Raw genomic sequence first — 20,175 nt, 5'->3', positions numbered from 1 at the left:
ACGGACAATCTTTGCAGTCCAGAGACCCAGGCCCCTGATTCAAAGATGTCCCCCTCAGGCTGTGGTCTTGGGAGGGGCCATCAGGACATCCAGGTGACTGGAGTTGAGGCTTTTCCTACTCTCCTATGCTTTCGCTCATTTTACAGAGGGTAGGGAAGAAGCTTGCTTGCTGAGTTCTCAAGCTTTACAGAGGATTGGAGGGTTGTCCCCTCAGCTGATGAAGGTTTGGGAGGGAAGTCTTCTGTGAGAGTGGAGGTTTACAGGCAGCAACTAGAAAATTCAAACTGCTTTTCGCTAATTACTGGAAAGATCTCAAGTTCACCACTTAAAGGAACCATAGGCATTTCAAAAATCTGTCTAAACTTTGTTTTTTTAAATAATCAGTTCACCACGAAAAGAAATACAAATCGAGGCTGTAGCCAGCTGCTGAGCCTGTCCTTGGCAGTCTTTTGTGCAAAATAAGGTGTGTTTGAGCTCCACATTAAGTGGTCAGCGGGTCTACTGGTTGTTTATGCTCAGGCAGTGCACATCCTCCTTGCCTGGGACTCATGGCCCAGGAGGGGATGCCCATACTTGTCCACGCACCAGCAGAAGCCCTGCTTTCTGCCTTTGGAGGGGCGGGACTGCTGCTTCTTGCAGAACCCCTTCTCGTCACAGTTTGGGATGTGGACGCCCCTGGGACTCAGCACGTTAAGGAACTTCCGGTAGTTGAGCGTGTCTTCCATCACTCTCCGGCAGGGGCTGTATTCTGGCTCCCGCTTGGACTCGGAGGAGAAGTTCTGGGAGTCCGTGCTCTGGGACTCGTAGTGGACTTTGTAGTGCTGGCTGTCCTTGGCGTGGCCTTTCTTATTTTTTTTTTTTTTGTACCGGGAATTGAACTCAGGGCCTTGTGCTTCCCAGGCAGGCACTGTGCCGCTGAGCTACATCCCTGGCCCATGGCTTGGCCTTTCTTGATGACGTCCATCTTCGTGTGCAGGGTGTGGAACTTGGAGTCGGTCACCCGGTGGGTGCTGGGGACGGCCTGGGTCTCCACTCTTCCAGCGCCGTGGTTCTCCTCCGACTCGCTGGCATTTCCTGGAGTGGAGGGCGCCGTCAGCAGGAAGGGGTGCAGGCGGCCAGCGGCGCTGGCGTTGGCGCAGAATCCGTGGCCATGCAGGAGCGCGTGCTGCGGACGCGGTCATGGGGCTGCAGATGCGGTCATGGGGCTGCAGCTGGCGGCGGAGGCCCGAGCCACAGTGCTAGGTGTAGACGCTGCACGCCGGCGAACCCAGTATTAACGGAGAAGATGATAGCTGGGACTTCTGATTTATGCTTTGAAAAACCCTGGAAAATCTGTGTCAGGATTTGCTCCAATTTTCAACCCAATGTCCTTGGGGTAAAAAAAAAAAAACCTTCACTGGATATTTGGGAACAGATCAAAGGAAATAGGCTTATGATGGGACCCATCTTGTGAGATCTTCTCCAGGTTCTCTGCTGTACATACTGATTGACCAAGGAAAAGATGACCAGTTCCTTTCAGATGGACAGCTACTCTCTGATGATGACATTGCTGCCTGTACAGCAAAGGAAATCTTTGTTATTTCTAGATTACAAGAGGGTTAGCATCATGAAGATTACTTCATTGCCACCTTTATTGCTGATCAATCAGACATCATGCAAAATATCCAAATGCATGAAAAACTTCAGAAAAAAGAATTTCTTCAAGATTATTAAAGTGGTAATGAACAGAATTGCTGAGAAAAAAGACTTTTAAATATAGGACTGCATAATGCTAAATGAACTTCCTTTAGAGTTGAATCACCTTCTTTCTGAATGAATACATAAAAACCTACTTCTGATTGTAAAAGTTATTTTATGGGTGTCCCCATAGGAAAACTTTAATACTTCACAGCTTTTTTGGTGTCCTTTGGGAATCTTTGGTATATTAACCTCAGGTCAGAGAATATGAGCAAAATCCAATTCAAATCATAGAATTCTAACTGCACCTGAGGCTCTCAGGGTTGTTTAGCCCAGACTCCCTCATCTTTCCAGACGCCTCTGAAGGCAAGGACTGTCGTGTTCATTGTTATCCAGTGTCTAGAAAGTAGTTGATTTCTAGTAGGCATTTAGTAATGGGTTGTCAGCTATAGAACAAGAAAGTAGGCTCAGAAAAGTGAAAAGAATGCACTACCATTTTATCTGTGGGACAGCTAGAAAACAAGCTTCTAAACTCCAGTTCAGTGATTTTTTTTCTTATTTGTTGAGCTGAATAAATCGGTGAGCATTAGTTTTTTGGGATAAGTCTCTCATAAATTAGTAAGATTCAGTCTGAAGTGGCTGAAGGAAATGTATACATTTTATATGTTACTGTAAATAAATATTTCCATTAATCACATATAGAAATTTAACTTGGTGAACTCACCAAGCAAAGTAATTTATTTTTATTTTTAGTTTTTTGAGACAAGGTCTCTCTGTGTAGCGTAGGCTGGCCTCGAACTCACAGCAATCCTCCTGCCTCAGCCTCCCAAGTGCTGGAATTAGAGGCATGCTCCACCATGCCTGGCAGCATTTTTTATTTTTATTTTTTGGTGAAATACGAAATTATGTTCCTTTACAAATGTAATAGAAAACCTTTTTGAAATATCATAGGTTAGCTTTGGTAGCATGGTTTTTTCCATTAAAGAGCACAGAGGTTACTCATTTTAAATATTCAATAAGAATGCATGTTAAATGGTACTCAAAGAAGACATTAGTTTCTTAAATTTATAAAATTAGTACTATTTTAATATAAATATAGATAGCATAAAAATTAGTACAATTTAAATATCAGTAATCAAGATTGAGTCCTAGAGGGAGCTACACACAAAATAGTTCTAGTCTTGGGTCCTCTAATAAGGAAGATCACAGTTCATGATTTTTTTTTTGGCCTGTTTGTGAATAAAATAGTTTTTAAACAAGCAAAGAATATTTTTAATATTTTTCTTATATAAACAAATGGCACATGACTTTCTTTGAAACAAACACAGAAGGTGTCCCCCCCTGTGACACTCATATCATGTCCCCATGGCTTTCCCCCACAAATGATTTGGAGCACAAAGGGTTTGGATATCTGAGGGAGAGGGCGGCAGGAAGTGTCTTAAAGAACAACCAAAGAAAGATCCCAGACTCCAGCTCTGGCTCTTTGGCCATTGTGTCCAGCCGGGCCAAAGGCATAGGAGAATGGCCTTCACGGGGCCTTGTTACAGGGATCCAGATCATTCTGCAGAGCTTTGGGCATGGGCTCAGGTTGGCCACATCTGGGAGTGAGCAAGGAGATGCCAAGTTCAGTTGCTGTCAGTGTTAGAATCAGGCAGCTGAATCTCTGGGAATTGCCCTGGCAATTGTCACAGTGTGCCTGTATATAATGCCCACCAATGAGCAGGCAAAAGGCATGTCCCACATACACACACACAACTCTGATGCAACACCTGCAGCTGGGAACCCCGGGTGGCTTCTCCAAGGAAGCTGAGGCCTTTGACACTGCAGATGCTCACACACTGTCACAAAGTCAGCTCGTATAATAAAATAAGTGAGCATTCTACCCTTCTCCTTATTTGTTTCAAAATACACTTAAGATACATAAAACTATGTTCCTTACCATTATCCTTTGTCAGGTAGTGAGAAGGAAGGAGGTGGAAAGTGATCAGGATTGATGAGAATGTGAGACATTAGCCAAATGAATTACAGAGCTGCTTCTGCCTTCCTGGGGAGGGGAAGTGAGTGTGGGCAGATGTAATGAAGAAGAAGATCTGCCTCTGGCCTGGAAAAGGAACCTGCCTTGGTCTCAGGGGATGGGGGTGGAGGTGGCAAAGCCCTTCACACTGTAGATAGTGGGCCAGAAAATGAGTGAGGGCTGGGGCTGATAGGGAAGGTTGGGAGCTGCTGGGGTGGGAAGGGAGGAGAGACTGGCAGCCTTGTCCTCCCTGTGGCCTGGGTGGGCCTCCAGGAAGTGGAGACGGCTGCCTGGTGAAGACTGGCAGAGAGCCTGGTCTGGGAGTGAAGCAACCACCAGTCAACCAGCCTAAGACACCTGGGCTCTGTAATACACAGGCCCCAGGGACAGTCCAGTCCAAAGCAGCAGGAGAAGGGCAAATCAAGAGGCCATTGTGAGCAGAGGCTTTCTGAAGACTGTCAGCTGCCCCGTCTGCCTTTCTAGCTCCAGAGAAGAGTGCAGATTCTCCTACAATTACCCCTAATTCTCTACTCTCAGAGCCCAGCTCCTACTCCAGGTTGGAGGGAAGGGGTCACGGGTAAGTGCTGAGACAGCTGAACCCTAAGCCTCCCTGGCATCTCACTCTCTGAGGAATTTGGTTGTTCTTTAATCTTACCCCTTTGGCAGCTGCAGGGTCAGCTCAGGCAATCCAGCACAGAGAAAGCTTCGTGGGAAAGAGGGCGAGGGAATTACTCTGGTATCCTCTACCTCTTCGTTTTGTGGCCCTGCCACTGAGGTGATCTCATATGGCATAAGACAGTACTGTGGGGATTCACAATCCCAGGTCAGACCTAGTCAGGAGCTTATACTGACCTGCCAGTAGCCAAGAGACTCCTTCTGGTGGGGCCTTCATTCCCATCGTCCCTTCCTCCCCTCTTAGGAGCTACGGGAGGTCATTAGCCATTTCCTGCTAACCCTCTACTCAACACTGGACTCTTCAGTATCCACCCAGGACTGGAAAACTCGGCCCCTAGCTTCCCCTAGGTGTCCGAGGAATGTAGGTCTGCTGACCCAGACGCCCAGAGGCCCTGCAGGGCCAGGTTCTGCGGTGGACAAAAGGGGATATTTGGCCTAAACATCTCATATTTTAGTCTTTCACGGCCTGGCCTAAACCTGGTAGTCTGAATTCGGTTTGATTACAAATTCTCCATGATTTTGATAACTACCTGCAGAGAAGTGGCAAGTGACAAGAGGTCCTCTATGCCCAAGTTTTCTTCACTCTCAATTCTTTTTTTTGGTACTGGGGATCGAACTTGGGACCTTGCGTTTGCGAGGCAGGCAGTGGAACTACTGTGCTAAATGCCGGGCTTCACTCTCAATTCTTGTCCTTCTCTTTGCCAAACTTGCTCTGCTCACCAGTTACTCCTACTGCAGGAAAACCCCACACTTGTCCTCTTCAATGCTGACCCAGATACATAGAAAGTTAAGCAAAAATTTTGTTTTGTCTTTTTGAGACAGGGTTTCAGTAAAGCAGCTCAGGCTGGCCTTGAACTCAATTTGTAGCCCAGGCTGGCCTCAAACTCACAGCTATCCTCCTGCCTCAGCCTCCCAAGTGCTGGGATCATAGGCGTGCCCCACTGTATCTGGCCTGAAAATTAAGCAAATTTATTATCAAAAATATTATCAACTTCATGGAAAACAAAGCTGCCAGAAAGGAAATATAATATTTGACTCTGCAGTGAACAATATTTATATGTTCAAAATAATGTAATCTTGGAATAAAAAAATTTAGATATAATCAAGCAAAAGATCGGAAAAAAGAAAAGAGTGGGGGCTGGGGATTTGGCTCAGTGGTTCTGCCTCCGGCCTCGCAGGCGCAAGGTCTTGAGTTCGACCCCTGGTACCAAAAAAAAAGAAAAGAAAAGAGTGGTGTCTAAGATTATACTGATCAGGGTGTATGATTTTCTCGATGATCTTCTGTGTTCTATTTGCCAATATCTTATTAACGATTTTTGCATCTATGTTCATTAGTGAGATTGGCCTATGGTTCTCCTTTTTGGTTGGATCTCTCTCTGCTTTGGGGATCAAGGTGATGCTTGCTTCCAGGAATGATTTTGGGAGTATTGCTTCCCTTTCAATTTCATTGAAGAGTTTAAACAGTAGTGGCATTAGTTCCTCTCTAAATGTCTTGTAGAATTCAGCAGTGAAGCTGTCAGGGCCTGGGCTTTTCTTAGTTGATAAGTTTTTAATTACATTTTCAATTTCATTGGTTGATATTGGGTTGTTTAGAATTTTTAGGTCTTCTTCGTTCAACTTTGGTAATTCATATGTATCTAGGAATCTGTCCATTTCTTCTGTGTTGTCCATCTTATTGGCATATAGGTTCTGGAAGTAGGTATTGATGATCCTCTGAATTTCTCCTCGGTCTGTTGTAATTTCACCCCTTTCATTCTTAATTGCATGGATTTGGGCCTTTTCTTTCCTTTTTCTGATAAGGTAGGCTAAGGGTTTGTCAATTTTGTTGATTCTTTCGAAGAACCAACTCTTGGCTTCATTGATTTTTTGTATCATTCTCTTAGTCTCCATTGCATTGATTTCTGCTCTGATCTTTATAATTTCCTCCCTTGTATGACCTCTGGGGTTGTCCTGCTCTTCTTTTTCTAGAAGCTTGAGGTGCAGCATCAGGTTGTTTAATTGGGCTCCTTCTGTTTTCCTAATATGCTTATTCATTGCTATGAATTTCCCTCGTAAGACTGCTTTCATCAAGTCCCATAGATTCTGATATGTTGTATTGACATTGTCATTTAATTGAAGGAACTGTCTGATATCTTCTTTAATTTCCTCTGTGACCCATTGGTTATTCAGAAGTGTGTTGTTCAATTTCCACGTGTTTATGAAATTTTTTGAGTTTCTTTTGCTATGGATCTCCAATTTCATTGCACTATGGTCTGATAATATACAGGGGATAACTTCAATTCCTTTGCACTTACTTAAACATGTTCTATGTGTGAGTATGTGGTCTGTTTTTGAGAATGACCCATGTGCAGCTGAGAAGAATGTGTATTCTGATTTTGTGGGGTGGAAGACTCTGTAAACATCTGTTAAGTTTATTTGTTCAAGAGTTCGATTGAGTTCTAGTATTTCATTACTTATTTTTTGTCTAGTTGATCTATCTATTTGTGACAGTGGGGTGTTGGGGTCCCCCACTACAATTGTATTAGTGCATATATGACTTTTCATGTCCATTAGTATTTGTTTTATATAGTTGGGCACACTAGTGTTTGGTGCATAGATATTTATGATTGTCATCTCTTCCTCTTGGATTCTTTCTTTTACAAGGATGTAGTGCCCTTCTTCATCTCTCTTAATCAGTGTTGGTTTGAAATCTACTTGATCTGCAAAGAGGATAGCTACTCCTGCTTTTTTTCGGGTTCCCGTCACATGGAGTATTGTTTTCCACCCTTTTAGTTTCAGTCTATGAGTTTCCTTTTGAATGAAGTGTGTTTCTTGTATGCAGCATATTGTTGGATTTTGCTTCTTGACCCATTCTGCTAGTCTATTTCTTTTGATTGGTGAATTGAGATCATTAACATTGATGGTTATAACTGAAATGTATTGACTTGTCATTGTCATGACTTTTTCTTTTTGTTGTGTCCTCCCCCTTTACATTTAATTTCTTGTCATGCCAGGTGGGTTCATTCTGTTTTACTTCCTGGGGTTGTGATCTTCAATGTCTGTTCCTAGGATATTGTGTAAAATTCTTTGGAGTGCTGGTTTGGTATTCATGAAGTTCCTAAGGTGCTCTTTGTCATGAAAGTATCTTATTTCTCCATCCATTTTGAAAGATAGTTTTGCAGGGTACATCAATCTGGGTTGGAGGCTGTTTTCTTTTAGGGCTTGGAATATGTCACTCCAAGCTCTTCTTGCCTTGATGATTTGTGTTGAGAAGTCTGCTGTGATTCTGATGGGCTTTCCTTTGTATGTGATTTGTTTCTTTTCTTTGACTGCTTGTAGAACTTTGTTCTTCTGTTGAGTTTCTGGAATATTAACAATTATATGCCTATGTGTAGATTTTTTTTGATCTAGGCTATTTGGAGTCCTATATGCCTCACTTATCTGTATGTCAAGTTCTTTTCCCCTGCTTGGGAAATTTTCTACCATTACTTCTATGAAGAGATTTTTTTATGTCATCTGCACTCTCTCCTGTTTCTTCATTGAGCCCAATCAGTCTTATGTTATTCTTCTTTGCATTGTCTAGCAGCTGCTGGATTGATTTCTCATGTTCCCTTATAATTTTGAAGCAATTTTTCTTTTCCTGGTCACTAATTGCAATCTTATCTTCTATATCTGAAATTCTGTCCTCACATTGGCTCATTCTGCTGGTTGAGTATCAGAGTGTTCCATCTCATTTCCTTTGGGGTTGCTTTAGGTGATCTGGAAGTCTGGTTTTGAGACTTATTTATGTGTTTTCTCATTTTGATTGGGGGGGTGGGGCGGTGCTGTTGCCACCCATGAGGATCACCTTCTCTGAGCTGGGAGAGGTGGGGCCAGGAGTGGCGGTGGGGATGGTGGCCCAGAAACCTCTCCCTCTTGGCTGGGAGCAGCAGTAGGAATGGTGCCTGGGAAGCCCCTTCCTCTGGACCAGGAACAGTAGGACGGTTGCTCAGAGGCCCCTACCTCTGGGCCGGGTGTGGCAGGACCCAGTACTGTGGTCTGGTGGTCTGGTGTCCTCTGCGTTTTTGTAGTTTGGAACCAGGTGGCTGTACAAAGGAGCGGGGGTGGGGTCCAGTGGATTGCTGCTGGGGTGCGGGCTGATTGGGCATGTTCCGTGTGACTTGTGACCTCGGTAGGGCATCTGCACACCTGCCTCTCTGCAGCGGGCTGACCCGGCATGTTCTGCGTGACTCATGACCTTGGTAGGGCATCCACAGACCTCCTAATTACTTTTTTGAGCATTGTGAGATATTTGACTGTGACTTCATGTTTCTCAAAGGGTTATCTGTGGGAGGTAATTGGAAGCAATAGCTATCAGCAAACTTATGACAACGTTCTTCTATTATGAGGGCCCTCTTCTGTGACTATAGCTCTGAAAAGGCATCTGATGACATATATCTTCTCTTTGACTGGAGGAGTTGTAAATTCCCCAGAGATGCAGGGATGGTTCAACACTTGCAAATCAATGAATATAATGCACTTTATTCATAGAGGCAAGGACAAAACCATATGACCATCTCAATAGATGCAGAAAAAGCAATTGTCAAAATCAAACATTCACTCATGATTTAAAAAACCTACAGAAAATTGGAATAGACAATCTCTATCTCAATGTGATAAAAGCCATCTATGAAAAACTGACAGCCAATATCATATTAAATGATCAAAAACTGAAATCTTTCATGCTAAAATTAGGAACAAGCCAAGGATGTCCACTGTCACCACTCCAGTTCAATATCATTCTGGAAACATTAGCCACAGCAATTAAACAAGAGAAATGAAAGGAATAAAGGTAGGAAATGAAGAAGTTAAATTGTTATTATTTGCAGATGACATAATACTCTATGTAGAAGACTCCAAGTACTCCACCAAAAGTCTTCCAGACTTAATAACCAAATTCAGTAGAGTAGCTGAATACAAGGTCAACACACAAAAATCAATAGCCTTCCTGTACCGAAAGAACAGACTCACTGAGAGAGGAACTGGAGAAACAACTCCTTTTACAATGACATCCAAAAAAAAAAAAAAAACCTAGGAAACAACCTAATGAAAGAATTCAAATATCTCTATTATGAAAACTACAGCACTCTGAAAAAAAGAGATCAAAGAGGATATCAGAAAATGGAAAGACATCCCTTGCTCCTGGGTAGGAAGAACCAATGCAGTGAAAATGGCCATACTTCCAAAACTGCTATATAGATTCAGTGCAATCCAAATTGAAATTCCAACAGCATACTTCACAGAACTTGTGAAAACAATCCAAAAATTCATTTGGAACTAGAAGAGACCTAGAATAGCAAAAGCAATTTTAGGCAGCAAAGGTAATGTAGGTGTTATCACAATCCCCAACTTGAAACTATATTACAAAGCTACTGTGATAAAAACAGCATGGTACTGGCAATGAAACAGACCTGAGGACCAGTGGTAGAGATCAGAAGGTACAGAAACAACTCCAGACACACTCAGCCACCTTATGTTTGACACAGAAGCCAAACAACCTCACTGGAGGAAAGATAACCTCTTCAATAAATGGTGCTGGAAAAATTGAGTTTCAACTTGCCAAAGATTAAAACTAGACCTATATCTCTTACCATGCACTAAACTAAAATTGAAATGGTAAAAGATCTAAATATTAAAACAGAAGCACTAAACCAGCTGGAAGAGAGGTTAGGTAGAACTCTTGAAGACATTGGCTTAGAAAAAGATTTCATGAATAAAACCGCAGTTTCACATGAACTAACACAAAGAATCAACAAGTGGGGTCTCCTCTTATTAAGAAGCTTGTGCACAGCAAAAGAAACCACCAAGAAAGTGAAGAGACAACCCACAATGTGGGCAAAAACTTTTGCCAGCTGTTCCTCAGACAAAAGTCTACTGGCTAGAATATATAAAGAGCTTAAAAATATCAGACCCCCAATTCAAAGATTCAATTCAAAAATGGGCATCTGAAATGAACAGATATTTCTCAAAGAAGTAGAAACAGCAAATAAACATATGAAAAAATGGTCAAGATTACTGGTCATTTTAGAAATGTAAATGAACATAACGCTGAGATTCTACCTCACTCTAGAAGGAATGGCTGCTATCAAGAAATCAACCAGCTGCCCAGACAGGAGCTGCATGGGCACTCCCACCGGAGGCCCACCATTCCATCAGTGAGTGCAGGCAGATCCTGGGGAGCAGCTGTGTTGCCCAGACGATCTTCACTGTGGGCGGATCCCAATGGGGGCTCACCCAACCCCAGAGGCTCGGGCACACCCACCCAAACCAAAGGCCTGCCCAGAAAGGAGCTGTTCAGGCACATGGGCTTCAGTCAGAGGCTCACCATACCATGGGCCACAGCCAGGGACCTGCCTGGAGAAGAGCTGTACAGGCACACAAGCAATACCTAGAGGTTCACTCAGATACCATTGAAAATTGCAAGGAGACACTAGCCAAAGCCTGTGCAGGCAACAGAAACTGGAGGGCACATCCCCCAACCAAAGGCCCTCCCAGACAATATACATAGGGGCCCCAGTGAGAGGTATGCCTAGATACCATCCCATGTGGGGTTAGGCCCCAGACAGAAGCCCACCCAGACAACAGGTTAGCTCAGGGATCTAGAAGGTCACCACTCTGAACCCAGGAATTGGTGTAGTGGTGAGCAGCAGAGTAAAGGCTGATTGGTGGCTTGCTGAGAATTCAAGAACACTGGGTGAGCAAAAAGTCTCCTTAACAAAGACACAGCAGGCTGTATCTATTGAAATGAGAAGACACATAAATAAGTCCCAGTATCAGACTTCCAGATCACCTAAGGCAACCCCAAAGGGCAACAAAATGGAACAATCTGATACTCAACCACCTGGACTCCTGAACTGGCAACGAAAGGAAACCTGGAAAAAATGAAATCAGAAATAATTTCTCAGATAACAGCAGAGATTGTGCCCATAGTGCAAAACATGATTAGTAAATCTAGAATGGACAGAGATAAAAAATAGAGGAGCTGAGGAATATAATGGAATCCCAACAGAGGAAACAAATGGAATCTATAAAACAGATGCAAACAGATTTTCAGGAGATTAAAAGCTCCATTGAAAGTTTATGCAGCAGAATGAGCCAATGTGAGGATAGAATTTCACATATAGAAGATAGGATGGCAATTAGTGACCAGGAAAAGAAAAATTTCTTAAAAATAGTAAGGGGCCACGAGAAATCAACCCAGCAGCTGCTAGACAATGCAAAGGAGAATAATCAGAGTGATTGGAGTCAAGGAAGAAACAGGAGAGAGTACAGATGGCATAAAAAAACTCTTCACAGAAGTAATGGCAGAAAACTTGCAAAATAGGGAGAAAGAACTTGACATACAGATAAGTGAGGCATATAGGACTCCAACTAGCCATGATAAATAAAACTACATGTAGGCATATAATAGTAAAGATTCCAGAAACCCAACAGAAAAACAAAATTCTACAAGCAGTTAGAGAAAAGAAACAAATCACATACAAAGGAAAGCCCATCAGAATCACAGCAGACTTCTCAATGCAAACCCACAAGGCAAGAAGAGCATGGAGAGACGTATTTCAAGCCCTAAAGGGAAGCAACCTCCAATTCAGATTGATGTAACTTGCAAAACTATCTTTCAAAATTGATGAAGAAATAAGATACTTTCATGACAAAGAGCACCTTAGGAACTTCATGAATATCAAACCAGCACTCCAAAAATTTTACACAATATCCTAGGAAAAGACAATGAGGATCACAATCCCAGGAAGCTCTGCAGAATAAATCCATTAGAAACGACAAGGAGTTAAACATAAAGGGGGAGAATCCAACAAAAAGAAAAAGTCATGACAAGGATAAGTCAATACATATCAATTACAACCATTAATATGAATGGCCTCAATTCACCAATCAAAAGAAATAGACTAGCAGAATGGGTCAAGAAGCGAGATCCAGCAATATGCTGCATACAAGAAACACACTTAAGTAAAAAATAAACTCATACACTGAAAGTTAAAGGGTGAAAAACAATACTCCATGCAAAAGGAATCCGAAAAAAAGGAGAAGTAGCTATCCTCTTTGTAGATCAAGTGGATTTCAAACCAATACTGATTAAGAGAGACAAAGAAGGACACTATGTTCTTGTAAAGGAAACAGTCGAAGAGGAAGAGATGACAATCATTGATATATATGGACCAAAAACCAGTGTGCCCAACCATATAAAACAAATACTAAAGGACATGAAAAATCATATAAGCACTAATACAATAGTAGTGGGGAGACCTTAATACCCCACTCTCAAAAACAGATAGATCAACTAGAAAAAAATAAACAATTAAATACTAGAACACAATCAAACTCTTGAACAAATAAATATAACATATGTTTACAGAGTGTTCCACCCCACAAAATCAGAATACAGATTCTTTTTAGCTGCACATAGGTCGTTCTCTAAAATAGACCACAGACCCACACATAGAACATGTTTAAGTAAGTGCAAAGGAATTGAAATTATCCCCTGTATATTATCAGACCATAGTGTGATGAAATTGGAGATGAATAGCAAAAGAAACTGCAAGAATTTCATAAACACGTGGAAATTGAACAACACACTTCTGAATAACCAATGGGTCGCAGACAAAATTAAAGAAGAAATCAGATATTTCCTTCAATTAAATGACAATGACAATACAACATATCGGAATCTATGGGACACAATGAAAGCAGCCTTTTGAGGGAAATTCATAGCAGTGACTACTCATATTAGGAAAACAGAGCAAGCCTAATTAAACAACCTGGTGCTAAACCTCAAGCTTCTAGAAAAAAAAGAGCAGGACAATCCCTAAGCTCATACAAGGGAGGTAATTACATAGATCAGACCAGAAATCAATGCAATGGAGACTAAGAGAACAATACAAAAAATCAATGAAACCAAGAGTTGGTTCTTCAAAAGAATCAACAAAATTGACAAAGCTTAAGCCAACCTCATCAAAAAAAGGAAAGAAATGGCCCAAATCCATGAAATTAGGAATGTAAAGGATGAAATTATAATGGACCCAGCAGAAATCCAGAGAATCATCAATACCTACTTTGAGGAACTATATGCCAATAAGATGGAAAACAGAGAAGAAATGGATAGCTTTCTTAGATATGTATGAATTACCAAAGTTGAACAAAGAGGACCTAAAAATTCTAAAAGACCCAATATCAATCAATGAAATTGAACATATAATTAAAGACTTACCAACTAAGAAAAGCCCGGGTCCTGATGGCTTCACTGTTGAATTCTACAAAACATTTAGAGAGGAACTGCTGCCACTACTGTTTAAACTCTTCAGTGAAATTGAAAGGGAAGCAATACTCCCAAATTCATTCCTGGAAGCAAGCATCACCTTGATCCCCAAAGCAGAGAAAGACCCAACCAAAAAAGAGAACTATAGGCCAATCTCGCCAATGAACATAGATGCAAAAATCCTTAATAAGATACTGACAAATAGAATGCAGAAGATCATCAAAAAGATCATACACCCTGATCAAGTGAGATTCATCCCAGGGATGCAGGGATGGTTCAATATATGCAAATCAATCAATGTAATACACTATATCAGTAGAGCCAAGGATGAAAACCATATGATCATCTCAATAGATGTAGAAAAAGCATTTGACAAAATCCAACATGCATTTATGATTAAAGCCCTACAAAATATTGGAATAGACAGTCTGTACCTCAATCTGATAAAAGCTATCTATGAAAAACCAACAGCCAGCATCATACTAAATGGTCAAAAACTGAAATCCTTCACATTAAATTCAGGAACAAGACAAGGATGTCCACTATCACCACTCCTGTTCAATAGAATTTTGGAAACATTAGCCACGGCAATTAGACAAGAGAAAGAAATAAAAGGAATAAAGATAGGAAATGAAGAAGTCAAATTGTCATTATTTGCAGATGACATGATACTCTATATAGAAGACCCCAAGAACTCCACCAAAAGTCTTCTAGACTTAATAACCAAATTCAGTACGGTAGCTGGATACAAGGTCAACACACAAAAATCAATAGCTTTCCTCTCCACCAATGACAGACTCACCAGAGAGAAATAGGGCAATCAATTCCTTTCATAATGGCATCCAAAAAACTGAAATACCTAGGAATCAACCTAATAAAATAAATCAAAGACCTCTACTCTGAAAACTATAGCACTCTGAAAAAAGAGATTGAAGAGGATATCAGAAAATCAAAAGACATCCCTTGCTTCTGGGTAGGAAGAACCAATGTAGTGAAAATGGCTATACTTTCAAAACTGCTATATAGATTCAATGCAATTCCAATTGAAATCCCAGCAGCATACTTCACGGACCTTGAGAAAACAATCCAAAAATTCATTTGGAACAAGAAGAGACCCAGAATAGCAAAAGCAATTCTAGGTAACAGAGACATGGCGGGTGATATTACAACCCCCAACCTGTAACTATACTACAAAGCTACTGTGATAAAAAGAGCATGGTATGGGCAAAGAAACAGACCTGAGGACTAGTGGAACAGATTAGAAGATGCAGAAACATTGCCGGATTCACTCAGCCACCTCATCTTTGACAAAGGAGCCAAACACTCTCATTGGAGGAAAGATAGCCTCTTTAATAAATGTTGCTGGCAAAATTGGGTTTCAACTTGCCAAAGATTAAAACTAGACCTATATCCCTCACCATGCACTAAACTAAAATTGAAATGGTTTAAAGATCTAAATGTTAAAACAGAAACACTAAACCGGCTGGATCAGAAGTTAGGAAGAAGTCTTAAAGACTTTGGTGTAGGAAAAGATTTTATGAACAAAACCTCAGTTGCCTGTGAACTAGCACAAACAATCAAAAAGTGGGTATCTTCTTACTAGAAAGCTTCTACACAGTAAGAGAAACCACCAACAGTGTGAAGAGACAACCAACAATGCGGGAAAAAATTTTTACCAGCTGTTCCTCCGACAAAGGTCTACGATCTAGAATCTATAAAGTACTTTAAAAATTCAGACCTCCCAAATTTAAAGACCAATCCAAAAATGGGCATCTGAAATGAAGAGACATTTCTCAGACAAAAAAGTAGAAATAGCAAATAAACATATGAAAAAATGTTCAACATCACTGGTCATTGGAGAGATGCAAATGAAAACAACACTAAGATTCCACCTCACCCAAGAAAGAATGGCTGCCATCATGAAATCAACTAATAATAAATCCTGGTGGGGCTGTGTGGAAAGAGGAACCCTGCTTCACTGCTGGTTGGAGTGTAGATTGGTGCAAACACTGTGGAAATAAGTATGGAGGTATCTCAGGTCCCATTTGACCCAGGTATTCCCCTGCTGGGTATCTTCCCCAAAGAATTAAAAGGATCATACCACAGTGATATATGTGCATCCATGTTTATAGCAGCACAGTTGGTAATAGCTAAAACTTGGAATCAGCCCAATTGCCCATCAACTGGAGACTGGATAAAGAAGATTTTTTTAATAAAATGGAGTACTACTCACCCTTAAAGAATGAGAATCTAGGGACACTTATAGCTAAATGGATGTACATTGAGGCGATACTCTTAAGTGAAATAAATAGGACACCCATGTGTAAATACCAAATAGTTTTTCTGGTGTGAGATACTGAAAGTGTAAATAGAGATCAAAATATATAATTGATAATGTGAAATAGGAAGAAAAGGTCCAAAGGGCAAGTGGGAGGGGTAATGGAAAGAAAAGAATGGAAATAAATAAATATGAGAAAAGGCTGAAACCAAAAAGAAAGACTAGGGATGGAGGGGTTGAAGGGAGGGCAGGGGGATAAAAATAAGAACCAAGATATATCATGTAAAGGTACAAATTCCCAATGATCAATGTCATCATATTGTACACCTAAAATGTACCAATAAATTTAATGAATAAAAAATGATATGTGCAGAGAAGAATGGAAATGAAATAAACAGTGTTCACCTCCATAACTCTCTCTGTCTTTATAAAGAGGCCATGATGTTTCTAGCCATGTTCTATCTTCGTATACTCCCTTTTGGAACTATTTTTACCAGCTGCCTACTCCCTGTCCTTCCCTTACTTACCTTGGATAGTCACAAAGTGAGGGAGGTATATAACAGCCACAGCTCCTTGCTCAGCCTCGATGTCAAACAAAGGCCTTGCTACCATCCAAGTATGCTTCTGCTCATTCCCACCCAGGAACTGGTCGCAGGCACAGAATTCAATCTCAGATGTCACCTCCTTTCTCACTGTAAAGCTGAGATCCATGCTGGAACACTGGTAGAAGCTTTCCTTCAGGCAGTGAACTCTGGGAAAAACAGAAAGAGGCAGACATGAAATTATGCAAACTCACTGAGCACCTGCTGGATGCCAGGCCTGGTATAGGGGTTTGTGGATAAATAGAGAGGCTACAACCTGACTTCAGAGTCTGAGGGATTTAGATTTGAGTCCTGGATCTTCTCTCTGTGTATCAAATGACTTCACCTTCCTAATCTCTGTTTCCTTTTCTGTAAATAAAAATAATAACAACATTCACCTCGTAGGGCTGTCAGTAATGAGTGACATTAATGCAAGCCAAGAGTGCAGTGCATGCTTGGGAGCAGTTAGCTATGATGATGAGGATGAAATAGGCAAGTGTTTTCATGTTTAAAAGGTCAATTTACCAGTAGTTAACAACAATCTATACACTGATATTAGTGATAACCTTTGGAGCTGAAAATATTGGATTTTTGAGATTTTAATGATTTTTTTAAGGCTCCCTTCATGATAAATGGTGGGGTGGACAGATACCAGTTTCTGCAGGTGGATATCAGGAGTGACATTATCTCCAAGCTGAGAGAGGGATTGCAAGGGTTTGGTATGTGGTAACGCATTATATAAGAGATTTTGTGTTTGTGGCCTGTGCAAGTAGGCACTTTGGAACCTATCTCCTGGGTGGACAATGCACAGAAACTTCTAACGGATACAGCCTGCTGAAACCTGGACCCTAGAAGGTAGTGAAGACAGTAATGTTTTCTCAAGCATTGGACTGCTTCAGTAATAATATCTTTCTCACCTCATTTGAATCACCCTCCCATGGGAATCCCTGCACTCCTACTGGGGACCCCACCTCCACAGTTTCTTGGCTTTCTTCAACCAGTGCCTCCAGGGACCCCAATGATTTCAGTACCAGTGGGCATTATGGCTCCTGCTCCAACTACCTATTGGAGGCTGATCAATCCTCTGATCTGCCTAGAAATGTGGGCGGTGAGGGCTAAAGAAAGAAAGACAATAGAAATATAATTTCACAGTACATGGAAGGCTAGGAGTTCAGTGCCTCAGAGTGGGCAAAGACAAAGAGACTCTGAGCCTGCTACTATTTATTGGGTGCACAGAATAATTGAAAGGAGTAGCAGGTGACTCAGAGGGAGAGGTAATCCTGTGTTGATGAGAGTCTTAGGTTGTTGAGGATCTTAGGTCCATGAAGATCTTATGTTGAAGAAGGTCTTATGTTGAATGAGGCTGGCGAGATGGGCAAAACATTCTTAAAATAGTAGGTGGGATGAAATAGCAAGCTAATAAGGAGTCTGTCCTTCCCCCAGGTGAAACCTTTCTTTTTGTATTACTAGTTAGTTCTCAAAGAACCAGGAAGTCTTCAGCTGATGTAATCTTGCCCTTAAGCATCACAGTATCACAGGACCATCCGAGTCTTCAACTTGTGACCGGAGGTACATGGAAATATGTTTCTGAATGCCATAGCTAGCTCATGGGCAAGAAAACATTGGGCCTTAGACAGTCCTAATCATAATTTAATTATGAAATGATTTCCTCCCAAAATTATGTAGAATGGCTTTCGGCAAGTACCCATTGTATCCATGTTTGGAAAGGATTTGAGAGCAAAAATAGATCATCCAGGTTTAAATAAAATGATAAAAATTGTGGTCCCACTACTACAGTTTTGATGGAGACATTTTCCAAGAAACCCTCAGATATGCTTATAAAACAGCTCTTAGTTAAATGTAGTTTGGGTGGGGTGATGCTATCAGGGCGGGCCTCTGGCTACTGCTTGTGCCCCTGTGCAGTTCTTTTCTAGGTGGGCCTTTCACTGGGCCTGTGGGTCCGAAGCCTGCTGGGGTCAAGGTGGGGCCCTGGCTAGGACCTGCCTGCAACCATGCTGCTCTGGTCCCCATGGGCTGGGTGTCTTTCCAAAAGAATTAAAAGAATCATACCACAGCGATATATGTGCACCCATGTTCATAGCAGCACAGTTTGTAATAGCTAAAGCTTGGAAACAGCCCAAGTGCCCATCAATTGGAGATTGGATAAAGAAGATTTTTTTTTTAATAAAATGGAGTACTACTCAGCCATAAAGAATGAGAAATTAGAGACATTTATAGCTAAATGAATGCACATTGAGGTGATACTCTTTAGTGAAATAAATAGGACACACATACCAAATAGTTTCTCTGGTGTGAGAAACTGAAAGTGCCAATAAGGATTACAAAGTATAATAGATAATGTGAAATAGGAAGAAAAGTTGCAAAGTGGGAGGGGTAGGGGAAAGGAGAGAAGGGAATGGAATAAATATGAGAAAAGGAAAAAAACAGAAATGAAGTTTTTATAAATAGGGAGGAGTGGCGGGGTTGACAGAAGGGCAGGGGAATGGGGAAAAATAAGATTCATGATATATTATATAAAGGTGCAAATTCCCAATGATGCATGTCATTATATTAAATATCTAAAATGCACCAATAAAATTAATGTTTTAAAATGTGGTTTGGTTTTGAGCTGGAGGAGAGTAGAAGGTGCTTCTGGAAAACTTCAAGCCTTTGGATTCTGTGAGTATAAGGAGGCCAAATCTATCCTCCAATTACATAATCTGAAGATCGAAGAGAAGAAGCTCCTTCTTAATGTTGATACCCAAACAAAGGCACACCTGGATGAATGGAAAGCAGAGAAGAAAGCTCCTAATGACAATGCCAGACCCGAAACTGTCACTAGTGATGAGGAAGAAGCTTTAGATGAAGAGACAAAAAGAAGAGATCACATGAATAAAGGGGCCATTGAAGTTTTAATATGAGAATATTACAGTGAGCTAAATGCCCTTTCATAGGAGTCTGATTATTATCCCAGGAAGAAGAAAAATGAAAAGAAGGAGATATTTTCCACCAATTTCCAGTGGTCCCATTGATCCCTTATCCCTCATTGGGGGTTATAAATGTTGTAGACATGGAAGAAGACAAAACAGACCTGATAGCTGGATAGATCAGCAAATTCAGAGATGTACTCAAGAAACTAGAAGAAGAGAAACACACACATAAACAGAGCAAATTGAGAAAGAAGGAAGAGAGAGAGGGGGAACATGAAAGGGAATGAGAAAAGCAAGAACAGAAATGAGAGAGGGAAAGAGAACGTGAACAAGAACAGGAGAAGGAATGGGAGTGAGAGAGAGAAGAGGATAGAGACCATGCCTGGACAAAGGAGAGAGATCCAGACTAGGATCTAAATCTTAAAACAGAAATGCCAAGTCTGCTGGAAGACAGAGTAAATAGAATGCTTGAGGACACAGGAGTAGGCAAAGACTATGAACGAAACCCCAACTACACAGGAATTATCGCAGAGAATCAACAAATGGGGTCTCATCTTGTCAAAAAGCTTTTGCACAGCAAGAGAAACCACCATCAGAATAGAGACAACCCATAGTGTTAGAAAAATATTTTTTCTAGCTGTTCCTCAGACAAAGGACTAATATCTACAATATATAAAGAACTCCAAAAAATCAGATCTCCCAAATTTAAAGACCAAGTCCATAAATGGACA

At 41.2% G+C, this 20,175-nt stretch overlaps 2 pseudogenes; one reads left to right on the top strand and one right to left on the bottom strand.

The window, feature by feature from the left end:
• Positions 1-515: 515 nt before the first annotated feature.
• On the bottom strand, positions 516-16,644 carry LOC101721052 (insulin-like growth factor-binding protein 3 pseudogene; annotated as a pseudogene).
• A 65-nt stretch (positions 16,645-16,709) lies between these two features.
• On the top strand, positions 16,710-20,175 carry LOC147823883 (RNA-binding protein 25-like; annotated as a pseudogene).

Source organism: Heterocephalus glaber, unplaced genomic scaffold (genome assembly GCF_053883595.1).
Source record: "Heterocephalus glaber isolate CG9 unplaced genomic scaffold, H.glaber_assembly_v1.0 deba00001564, whole genome shotgun sequence".
Classification (NCBI taxonomy): Eukaryota; Metazoa; Chordata; class Mammalia; order Rodentia; family Bathyergidae; genus Heterocephalus; species Heterocephalus glaber.
Note: the sequence above shows the minus strand (reverse complement) of the source record. Positions and strands in the feature narration are given on the sequence as shown.